Source organism: Amblyomma maculatum, chromosome 6, assembly GCF_055883805.1.
Source record: "Amblyomma maculatum isolate TAMU_Amacu chromosome 6, ASM5588380v1, whole genome shotgun sequence".
NCBI classification, from domain to species: Eukaryota; Metazoa; Arthropoda; class Arachnida; order Ixodida; family Ixodidae; genus Amblyomma; species Amblyomma maculatum.
The window spans coordinates 155,397,418-155,406,504 of record NC_139349.1 but is presented as its reverse complement, the minus strand read 5'-3'; the positions used below and the strand labels follow the sequence as shown (position 1 = coordinate 155,406,504).

The following is a 9,087-nucleotide window of genomic DNA, read 5'->3' as shown; positions in this document are numbered from 1 at the left end:
GCGCGCACGCCAGAGGGCATGCAACGCAAGCACTATCACAATGTCTCGAAGTTCTGGTCGATCACAAGACGCGTCGAGACACAAGAGCCCTGGCCATGTGACTTCCAAATCAGTGGCGAAAAATCCCCTTACTTCGTCCCAGAAGATGTGCGCCGTGTTGCATTCCATAAATACATGTTGAGCGGTCTCCCGTCGGCCACACAGGAGACAGTTTGCGCCCCATGGTAGGAAGAAACCCCGCTCTTCCTGACGAGCTTTCACGGGCAAAACTCCTGTGTGGAAACGAAAGAAGAAATCCTTGGAGCCTGTTGGAACGGGCAGCTTCCTGACTCGCTTGAGGACATCATTCTTGCCCACCCCTATGGGTGGTTGTCGATATAATGGAGGTTGCAGAAATTGTGCCAGCAAGTCCCAGTAAAGCTTTCTCGGTTTTACTGCGAGCAGGTACTCCCACGAAAAAAGCCCTTGCAGCAGCGCCAGGGACTGCGCTATCTCCTTGTAGAAGGCTGTGGCTCTCATGCCGTTACCTATTGGCTTAGTTGTGGCCAACCGAGGGGCCAAGTGCGCCGAGCCTAGATACTCAGTGGCCGCGCGAAGAAAATTATCCTTTTGGCTTCGAAAGAAAATGAGCCTTGGGACTACAAGTTTAAGTTCTGCGTTCACTAAGCCCAGTCCGCCTCGCTCCATGGCCCAGAAGAGATTGCTTCGGCGCATGGGCTCTGCCGTAGAGCGCCAAACGAAGGCTGCCCATGATCTGTGTAGCCTACCCACGGAGCCCCTGTCGAGTGTGGTCACTCTGGCTGAGTATAGTACCGCCGGGTAGACCACCGCGTTGCATACATAGGCTCTCGTGAACATGGCTATGTGTCTCGGCCGCCATGGGTCTAGCTTCTTTTCAGCGGCAACTAGTTTGGGTTGCCATCTGTTCATGATCGCTTTGCTAATATCTAGATTAACACCTAGATATTCGTCAATTTTTTCGGTCCATTCTACTCCAAAGAGTTGGCGGGGCTTCCCTCTCCAGTCTCCCAACCAGGCGCCTTGCGATTTGTTTAAATTTAGTTCGGCTCCAGAAAATTGACAGAAGGAGTTTGCCAATCGAATCACCTCCCCCACTTGTTGTTGGGAGGTGCAAATGAAGGCTGCATCGTCCGCGTATGCGAGGACGCGCAGTTCTTGGCCGCCGAGATCTAGACCCTTGATGGTTTTAGATGCAAGAACCATGCGACATAGAGGTTCCAGATACAAGTTGAAGAGAACAGGCGACATCGAACACCCTTGTCGTACTGATCTATTCACCTGTATCGGCGCGCCTGGTATACCGTTAAGGACGATTGCAGTACTAATTTCAGCGTAACAAATTTTGAGCCAATCTATTATGTCGTCACCTACTTCGCACTGCTGAAGGAGAGAAAAGAGGAAAGCCCGGTCAACCTGATCAAACGCCTTCCTCAAATCGATCTGGAGAATTGCCAAGGGAAGGAGCCCTACATCCGCCGCCTCGCGGACCGTCCTCATGCGATGTAAGTTGGTATTTATGGAACGCCCTTTAAAGCCGCATGTTTGATGCTCTCCCACCACAGTGCTGAAGGCGGTCTCGAGTCGACGAGCGAGAGCTCTAGCCAGAATCTTATAGTCCGTGGAAAGAAGACTGATTGGCCTGAAATCGGCTACGTCGGGGGCTGATTCGGGGGAAGGTTTCTTAGGAATCAGGACTAAATTGCTGCGCCGCATAGAAGGCGGGAGAAGTTTTCGTTTCCTTATATCCTCGAACACCTCAGCTACACTCTAAAAAAAAAAGGTGTGATCTTAGTCTTTTTGGGGGGTAAACTGCTTGTCGCTGAGCTAACACCTTTTTGGGGTAAGGTTACGCTGTGTCTTGGAAGACTAAGTATTTATACCATTGAATGTAGTGTAACATTACGCTTCTGGTAGCATAAACTTGCACCTTCACAAGCAGTGTAACTGTATTCTACCTAGGCATAACGTTGCACCTTTCATAAAGGCCTATGTTTTAGTCTGTCGATGGCATAAGCATACCCTTGCATCAAAGGTGCAAGTTTGCACCTTGACAACATAAGCTTATCCTGTATGTACAGGTGCAAAGTTACCATTTTAGAGTATAAATTTATATTACTACAAAGAGCGCAAAGTTTTGCACCCTTATGGTGCAAGCTTATACCACCAGGAGAAGGATAACGTTGCCCTCCAAGCAGTTTAAAGTAATGCCATATTACATAGGGTATCTAAGCATCATCTTGTGGTATATATATGCTATCCACACAAGAGTACTATTACCAATCTTCATCGTAAACTTGGTCACTGGAAGCAGGAATAAAGCTAACCAATACATTTCAAGATTTTCTGGAAGGAAAGATTATGTTGAAACATTGCAATATCTTTGTGTCGTCTGGAGTGTGACAGTGAGCAATGTTTCAGGTGAGGTAGGCTGTGTCATGTTGTATTCAAGCCGTAAGTTATGTTGCAGAGTGAACAAAAAGAATTTACAGAACAATCGGTTAAGATAACATACCATGGTGTTTATTTTACCTCATTATACACCAAAGTTGCAGCAAGGGACTGGATAATCTTCTCCGCACAGTCAGAGCAGGGATGTACCACGTATTTGACCTGCATAGAAAAGAGAACTTGTAATCAGTTACTCACGAAGAAAGTCTCACAAAACATGCTTATGGAGTAATTAATTCACATATAAAAATAACACTGCACAAAGGGCAAGTAAAAAGGAAGACAGATGGAAATAGTGCACCAGTACAGGCTTCCAAGTGTTTATATAATGAGAATTGTGAAATCACACAATATATAGATCAATGAAAATTCTCCAAATCTGAGCTTTACCTGTGCCACTAACACACACATAGACAACTAGCACATTGCAATCTCAGAAAAAATTGACAATATGCTCAATAAGACACAATATACAATGAGACATATTCTTGTTAGGAGCAGGGTCAAGCCATAGGCATCACTGATGTTGGACTACCCAGAGGATTATTTAAAGAAATATGAATGAAAACATATTGATAAAATAGAAGCTAGCCTAATAAAGGCAAAAGATGTGATTTAAAAAACCCCTCCCTCTACTCGTTCATATGTGCAGTTCTCCTTTTTTTTATCATTAGCTTTTTATGTTAAACTTTGTTTTATCACCTTCACTTTCACCTTTGTTGTTTGCTGGTTTCCACTCCAACACCCAAACATTATAGTTTGCTTTCACACCTGACCATACCAGTGGTCTTGTTTCTAGTCACTATGGTCTCACCCTCCTAGAAAACACTGTCTCTGGTCCTTCATGACATTATCTTATGTTACCTATAGTGTTAATGTTTTCCTGAGACTACACTGTCTTTAGTCATCTGATCATCCATCACAAGTGACAACTGCAAATCTCTTCTTCTTCTTTTTTTTTTTTTTAGGGGGGGGGGGGGGTGGAGGAGGGATCGGGGGAGGTTCTTTTGTTCTTGCATTCGTTGTCATTTCTCATGAATATAACGAATGAAGCTTGTTCCTGCAGAGCTTGCTCCTGCAGGGGTATGTCTAAGGCCATTCTATTGTTTCTGCCTTTAGTGCAGTTTACATTCCTGGAAAAAGGCATGAATATACCACAGAGGCTATGCCTTATAAAATGCGGGATACCACTTCTGAAAGATGGAACATTTCATGCTAAAAGAGCAATGATAGCAAGGCACATCCAAAGCACCTTCTGCACATGTGCATTACTGCAGTGATGTCACAGATGCAGAATTATGTAAAGCATGACAATAAAATGCAACTTTTACATAAGTTCATTGCTAGTTTCACACCACACATCAGCTTATGCCGATGCCAAAAACTTCTCGAGACTGCCGTTTCACTTCAAAACTACATTATCTTGCTCAGGAGGCAAAAAACAATACACTTCAATACCCCTATAATTCCTTGAACAAACCACAAAGCTTGAGATTCTATGTATTGCTGTTTCATGTAATGCTCGCAGCACATGCAGCAGGAATAAAACTTCTCATAAACTGCAATTTGCCAGAACTGCCAACTGCTTATCTCTTTAGATGCCTAACTAATGAAATTGTAAATGCTGACCAATATTATACAAGAATGATTATTAAAAAGTGTTTACAACAAATTTCTCGAAGATTATGTTCTTTACCTTTACAGATTGCAAATCATAAACTATGAAGAGACACCCGTGCAGTCTCTGCCGGTGGGTTGTGCAGCAATGTGGACTTTGGGTACCTGGTACAGCTTCAGGATTAGACTTAATTATCTATTCTTTTTGTTTATAAGAGGCAATATGAAAACTGCAAAATTGAAGGCTATTAATGAGTGAGCCTAGGCCTAAAACCCTCCTAATCATCTATGTGGTCTAACATAATGAGCATCAAAAATATTCCTTTAAAAGCTTTGTAAGTTGGTTTTTTCACATTGCATAACTAAAAAAGGGTGTTGCTGACATTTCTTATTCAGATAATATAGACATATTTTGTGTTTTTGATGATGCAGAAGAAGCTAACATGATTCTGGCAACAATACCAAGTGCAGCAACATTTTTTACATGCAATGTGGGAAAGCAAGACAATAGTTTTCAAATACGCCTTTCCTTGTTCAGTATTTTGAACTACATTGCTCTTTCAGAAAATTTAAGAACTGGGCTCACCTATAATATTGGGGACCCTCATTTCTGGTATATAATACTGTCCCCTAAAATTAAAATGCAAAAGTTAAGTCAATTTTGGTTGATTAGCCATTCAACCATTATCCTCTACCACAGACATGTCCACTGTGCTGCACAATCCAGTTCTAATTGTACTGCAAATTTCATTTCATTCATTCTCCCTTTATAGGCCCATAGACATGACATAAGGGGTGGGGGCATATATATATATATATTTGTTAAATGGTAGTGGTGGAACACAAGGAAAATACGCTGAGTGCGAATGGCACAAAACAATATAAAGAACACAAAAGAAACAATAAAGCTGAAAGTGCTAAAATACCGTCCATTACATATCACCTGCAGTACTTCATTTTTAGTTTCATTCTATTGTGGACATACCTAGCAACATAAGAGCATGCGAGTTGTTGAAAATTACACCCATCAGAGAACATAACCTTACTGCTGAGAACCAAGTGCAAACAATTTAAATATTAGGTTTTGAAGAAAAAAAGAAAAGAGGCATACATTAACAGCTCACTCAATAAAAAGAAGTCAACATGTTCAGATCGATTACATACTGAAAAAATTCCTCCCTTGCTAACTTGCTCAATAGCACTGAATGGTTCCAAAATCAATGTAATGCCAGGGCTATTGCTCCTCAGCATCGAAAAATATGCTCTTTGATAGACATAAAGCAACAATGAACAGACCACAATGCCACAGCTATGTCGAAAAATACATACCACACAAATCTTGCCGTAAGTAGTCGTCCAGCGCTGAAGAAAGCAGGTTGATCTTTAGAAGCAGGAGTAACAGCACTTCTACACCGTATTCCTCCTACTGGCAGGTACGCTGCAGCAAAGGTATCATTCATAACATTAGCATGATACTTGTAACTAGTACATACATAACTATAGTACAAAAAATAATGGCACCACACATGCCACAACAATGACTCAAATATTTTGACAATGAGCTTAAAAGCTACAACTCCTGTTCCTAGATATATCTGTAACAATATCTGCCACCTCTTTACAGTCGAAATAACTGCTTAAATAAACTAGAATAGCAGATTTATGACAAACTGCTAGCACAATGACAATACACATTAACTTCAATGAGGGAATGTCTCAGTACCAGTGAATTGTAGTAATGAGTATAACACAATGTCTGACAACAGAAACTACAGAAGGAAAAGAATGTGTTGTTATTGGTCAGGCATAGCCTCCTTTCTATGGGTCAGGAGGCTGAAAAGTTCAGAATGGAAATAGCTGAGTAGAAACTATAGCAAATCCCCAAATGAAAAATATTAGTGATATAAAAATTTTCCTTAGCTCGCTAACGAAAATTAGCACATTTCATCAAAATAGCTGTTTGGGCCAGTTGGTTCATACTTACACCCTAAAAGACCAGCGAAAAAAAAGAAAACAGGTACAAAGGAACACAAAACGTATTTCAGTGCCCGTCCTGTCATTTTTTGTTCCTTTGTCCCCGTAATTATTATTTTTTTTTTGCGCTGGTCTTTTTATGTACCGATTACAAAAAGAAAGTCAGTCTTAAAGCAGAGAAGGGGTGACACATGGTTTGCTTCAATGCTGAAGACATCTGATCACCAGCTAACCCAGATTTTTCACTTGTTAAGTGATTTGATCGAGTCCAATATTTATTATCAGTTTTTAACATAAGTGATCAGCAAGTTAAATAACACCATTTACTCGCACACGCCCTCAAACACAATGAAACTCAATTGATAAGTCACTGTCTGGGCGTGCACCATATTGCACGGCATGAGCGAAAATGGCAACACGCAAGGAGACACACACATGGGACGCGACATAAATATTCTCCGACGAGAATCCCAAGCAGTATACATTGAGGCAGATGTCAGTGATAAGCAATATGTGCCACAAAAGTGCGCGTGTCAATTTAAACGACCCTTTCTGGACGGAAACAATGCTTTGGACTTACCAGCACGGATAGCAGAGACCAGTTTCAAATTCTTTGAAGAAACGACAGTCTACGTTCTTGCGCAGACGAGACGAAGGACTTGAGCCTGCAGCGAAAAAAAAAAAAGCGTGAGAAATGTCTTTCCTGCACATTGCGTCACTGCGACAGTATACATGTACACGAATCGGCTTGGTCCCACCTCTGGTCTCGACGCCGTCAGCTCAAAACTGCGGGGTTAAATCGGCGTTCTGAAAGCGTGACTTTAGGATATCAAGCGCGCTGCCTTCGAACGTACAAGTTGCTGGCAAAAGAACCGTAAACTTAACCCATCACCCTGCATGCTCTCCCGCATTTATGGCAACGTTCCCGTAAAGCAGCAACAACAGACGATCAAAATCGATTGTAGGCAGCGAGCAAAAATAATGCGGCATGCAAACACGTCAATGCGTATCACCGGGACTGCATTAGCGCTCGTCGACGCATACTTTCGACCGCGGGATATGCTTGTGAGCGTCGTAGACGACTAAAAATGCACCATTAACATCCCGCAAAAAGGTCGTGACCATCTAAAAATTTTGGGATGCGCCGCTCCTCCAGTCTGAACTGAGGGAGTGGTATGCTCAGGTTGGGATCCAAGACGTCGTGCTCAGAGGCCGTTTCACAGACAAACAAGCAGCGTCGTGGACGTAAGCAATAACAAAACATGTTCAGGCCAAGTTAAATAGCAGAGAAAAACACGTAAAACGAAATGTAAAACGTCACTTACATGCGCGGCTGAAATTTGGCGCCAAGGATCCGTTGGAACGCCACCACCGCGACGACCAGCCATCCGCCGTTTCATTCCGAAGTTCACACTTTCACGAAGTCGTTTCATAGTGAGGCATCGATGAGCGCACTCGATGAAATAATCGCTGAGAGCAACCGAACTTTTCTAAAAACACAGATGAGTACCAACGACAAAGAGCACGAACGCTGACTCGTGCGGCAATCGCCGTCGTCGTCTTCTCGGACTAGCAGAGTCGCAGGGAACGCAGGCAGGCTCAAGCAACTACGAACACGTGACGCTGCGTTGAGAATAAAAGCAACAAAACTAAAAAGCAACTGCTTCGCTTCTCGTCTCACCACCACTCCCCCCTCACCTCCCCTTTCTCCCTGTTTTGCAGCGTACACATTTGTCTGTCCGCCCTTGTTCTGAGTTCGGCCTTGCTCCCTCCACGGTCAAGCTCGCGTAGGAGTCAAAAGACGGGACGGGTGTCGGGGGGGGGGGGGGGGGTAGGGGGGTGAAGGGGGGAGGCACCGCTTTTTGTAAGAAGATAAGATGCTCCCAACTTTCGACGATTCCCCACCTCCTCCGGGGAAAAACGAGGGGTCCTTTTGTGGTAGCTCTTGAAAGGACATCGGACGGGAAGTAGGAACACAGCCGCACCCAGCTTGAAACCGGTTACCATCATAAAAAAAAAAAAGAAGAAACAAGCGGCAAACTTTTTTTTGCTTGAGCTGCAGGGACGAAATGGTGTAAAGTCATGCCAGAGAGACTAACGTCTTCCGTGCGGGTGATTGCGCAGGATATATTTAAGCCATGCGGTTTCAGATAGCATAAATCCCGAAGTTACCCTCCTTTTACACTCTTTTTTTTTAGAGTGTAGTATTGGGCTGAGTTCACTGCTAAAGCATTGGTAAAATTCGGCTGTTATGCCGTCCGGTCCGGGTGATTTATTCTTAGGGAGTTTTGCAATTACGCGCTCTATCTCGTCAGCAGTCAATGAGGAGTTTGTTGCCTCCCTAACCTCCTGAGGAACTTTGGGTAGTTCGCTCAGGACTTCGGATGGCACGGGATCCAGCGGTTTTCCGGCCTGGAAAAGCTTGCGATAGTATTCATCGAAGGCCTGCGCCACTTCGCCATGCCCTCGCGCAGCGGTGCCGCTGTTAATAACCTCCCTTATAGTAACCCGTGCAGCCTGCTCCCGTTCGAAGGCACAAAAGAGTTTTGATGGCTGCGCCTCGTACTGCACTCTTTCCTCCCGACTACGGACGAGTGCGCCCCAATAACGCCGTTCCAGTTCTGATCGAAGTTCCTCTTTAACCTTCCGAATGTCGAGTTCGATGCTTGAAAGCGGTACAAAAGCGCTTCTAGTGAATGCGGTGTTGCCTTAGAAACATGCCGTAGAACGTTATACTGCAGTGTATATCGGTAATTATGAGCATGTCACTTACAGAAGTCGCAGTTACACGAGTAGCGAAGTACGTTTCCGCTACATTTCTTCTGCGCTCTGCGCACATGCAGAGCCATCTTGCGGCAAACACAGAAGAACCCCTCCTCGCAATGTGCGGCGCTGCCCCGACACGTGGCGCGCCACTCTCCCCTGACGTTTCGCCGTGCACCCTCACAGGTTGTAGAATCAAGCGTCTTTCCTTTCTTTAGATCACTATCTTCGCTCACCCGCTTCTCCCCTTCGGGCCGCGCGGGT

At 44.1% G+C, this 9,087-nt stretch overlaps 1 long non-coding RNA gene across 1 annotated transcript; it reads right to left on the bottom strand.

Annotated features, from left to right (window-relative positions):
- Window positions 1-5,155: 5,155 nt before the first annotated feature.
- Window positions 5,156-7,768, bottom strand: LOC146187112 (uncharacterized). The gene is made up of 3 exons (XR_014707905.1): window positions 7,386-7,768; window positions 6,641-6,725; window positions 5,156-5,524 (listed from the first exon to the last, which is right to left on the bottom strand). It is a non-coding gene; the product is annotated as an uncharacterized LOC146187112 (long non-coding RNA).
- Window positions 7,769-9,087: the final 1,319 nt, after the last annotated feature.